The 3,013-nt window shown below is 35.8% G+C and overlaps 1 pseudogene; it reads right to left on the reverse strand.

Annotated features, from left to right (window-relative positions):
• Nucleotides 1–1,620: 1,620 nt before the first annotated feature.
• LOC143633527 (nuclear transcription factor Y subunit C-1 pseudogene) lies at nucleotides 1,621–2,292 on the reverse strand (annotated as a pseudogene).
• Nucleotides 2,293–3,013: the final 721 nt, after the last annotated feature.

Raw genomic sequence — 3,013 nt, forward strand, 5'->3', positions numbered from 1 at the left:
TCTCGTGTTCATTTCTTGGGACCCACAACAACCATACACAGTAAAATTTAGTGTTCTTTTGTTTATTGTTTTTTTGAAACAAGGCAATCCTAAACACACTCAAAACAGTCAGTTGGCAGTAAGCATTTGCATTACCAAACTGAAGTTGATGTTAGGCAAATAACTGTTTACCAATGACCATATTTGCAAACAAGAAACTGGGTGTTTGGATGTGTTACAATCCTGAAGATTGCAACTTTCATTTTCAAAAATAATAAAATATTTTTAAACACCATCAACCAAACAAAATATAGAAAAATTTCATATATAAACTCTTCTCTGTAAAGAGTTATTATCACTTATTATCATAGGAAGAACACATAGATTGTATTTGGCTCCATTGATATTTAAAAGTGCATGCCAATGCATTATAACTAAAATTTCACATTTAGAACAATAGCATAAAGAAAAATCTACAATTGTAGAACATAATCACCAGTAAAACAATCAACAAAGAAAGATCAAGAATCATTAAACACAACTTCACCATAACAGCAATCACATAAGGGGAAATCAAGATTTTGCAACAAATAAGGTGAACATAATAAAGAACACAAATTCAGATGACAATATGTTCAAATTCTAATTATTCCCCGAAAAAGATTAGAAATTTAGAGCAACCCCATCATAAAAAACCAAAATTTCGCACATTTCAACAACCCAGAACACAAAAAGATTCAACCTTCAACATAATAGCATAATCTTTCTCACAAAAATAATAAAAACCAAAAAAGACAAACTTTAAAAGAGCATACCAATGCATTAAAACTAAAATGTCAAGAGCAAAGACCAATAGCATGTAGAAAATCAACAAGTATTGAATATAATCACAGTTAAAACCATCCAATAAAGAAAAAGAATCATAGAACACAACTTCACCATAAGAACAATCACACGAGGAAATCAAGATTTTGCAGCCAAAAAACTGATGAACATAATCAACAACACAAATTCAGAGGGTATTTGGGATGGCTTATTTTAACCAAATTATTAACTTTTTGAAAAGTATCAGGATAATTGGGATTGCTAATAAGTTTACACTTTTGTAAGTTATTAACTTATTAAAATAAAGAATCCCAAACACCCATCAGATGACAAAATGCTCAAATTCTAATTACCCCCCAAAAAGATTAAAAAGTTACAGCCACACCATAATATAAAAACCATAATTTCACACATTTCAACAACCCAAAACACAAAAAGATTCAAACTTTAACACAAAAAACATAACTTTCTCACAAAAAAAAATAATAAAACCAAAACTTCACACATTTCAACAACCCAAAACAGAAAAAGCTTCAACCTTAACAAAAAAACACAAATCTTTCTCACAATAAAAATACACCAATAAAAACACAACAACAACAACAATAAGAATAATAATAAAACACAAAAGGATTTAAACTTTAACACAAAAACATGATATTTCTCACAAAAAATAATAATAAAACCAAAAGTTCACACATTTGAGGAACCCAGAACAAAAAGATTCAAACTTAAACCCAAAAACACAATCTTCCTCACAAAAAAAAAATAAAAAAAAAAAATAATAATAATAATAAAACCAAATAAAGGACAAACTTACCCTTGGCCTTGACCATCAATACCCCCTTGACCACCACCACCACCACCACCGGCACTGCCACCACTCCCATGGAAGCCATCATCGCCCCCCTGCCACACCGACTGCCACGCCGTCGACGGCGGCCCATACATCCCCGTGGGATCCACCGCCGGCCGCCCCATCGTCACCCCACCACCCATCGTCGGCGGATAATAATACGGCAGCCCACCACCAACCCCACTCCCAGACACCGAGACGTCATCCTTAACCTCGTCTCTGGGCACAATGTCCATGAGGAAATCGAAAATGTCGGTCCGTGTAATCGCCGCGGCGATGTCGTTCTTCTGCAAGGTACGACGCTTGTTCTCCTCGGCGTGCAGCCACGAGCGGATGGTGAGTTCGAGGATGAAGAGCTCGCAGGCCTTGGCGAATAATATGGGCGCTTCGGCGGAGATCATGCGGACGTCTTCGTCGGCTTTCATGATCTTTTTAATCCGGGCTAAGGGGAGCTGGTGGTTCTTGAAATCGTTGACTTGTTCGATCTCTTGGCGTTGGTAGTTCCAGAACATTTGGAGTTGTTGGTGTTGTTGTTGGAGGAGGTGTTGGTAGGTTTGCGGTTGAGGGAATGGTGGTGGTGGTGGTGCGGTGGAGGACGGTGGTGGTGGGTTGTTGCTGTTATTGTTGTCCATTATGTTTTGTTTGAGAGAAATGGGAAATGGGAAATGGTTTGTTTGGGAAGGAGAGGAGGGAGGATAAGGTGTGGTGGGTGTGTTGCTTAAGATGTTATTATGAGCCCTATTGGATGTATTGCCATTGGAAGGATTCGGCTTCAGCTTGATTTGCTAATGGGTATTGTTGTCTTTCTATAACTTCTTGTTCCCCTCTAGCTAGAAAATATATTGTGTTAAATTCATAAATGAAAGAGGGAATTTTAATTTGTGTTTTTATGGTTTGTTTAGCGGGACTATATTGTATTAGGCGGTGTGTTGTGAAATAACCTACTTTTGCTAGTTATTCTGTCATGTTACTGCACTGCCACGTAGACAGAGGGGTAATCATATGTTTTATACATTGTGAGATAAGTTAGTTTTGTTAATTATCATGTCACGTGTCAAATACCACATAATAATTGTTATTTATTTATTTAGTTTGTTTAAGAAATATAAATGTAGTTGAACTAAAAATGCAAGATAATATAACAAGAAAAAGCCAATGTTCGAATTAAAAAAGAAAAGGCCAGTGTTCAAATTAAAAAAAAAAACGTTACAAATTAAAGTTAAACAAACGGTAAATAATAAAAATACAAACCAAAGTTCAAATAAAAAATAAACTAAGAATCAAATTCATCACGGCGAAACATCCCACGGTAAACTTCTTTCTCTTGTTCCATTAAAGTACGGTCCTCCGGCG

Source organism: Bidens hawaiensis, unplaced genomic scaffold (genome assembly GCF_021521415.1).
Source record: "Bidens hawaiensis isolate Kalapana, Puna unplaced genomic scaffold, B.hawaiensis_p1.1 tig00006773_1, whole genome shotgun sequence".
Taxonomy (NCBI): Eukaryota; Viridiplantae; Streptophyta; class Magnoliopsida; order Asterales; family Asteraceae; genus Bidens; species Bidens hawaiensis.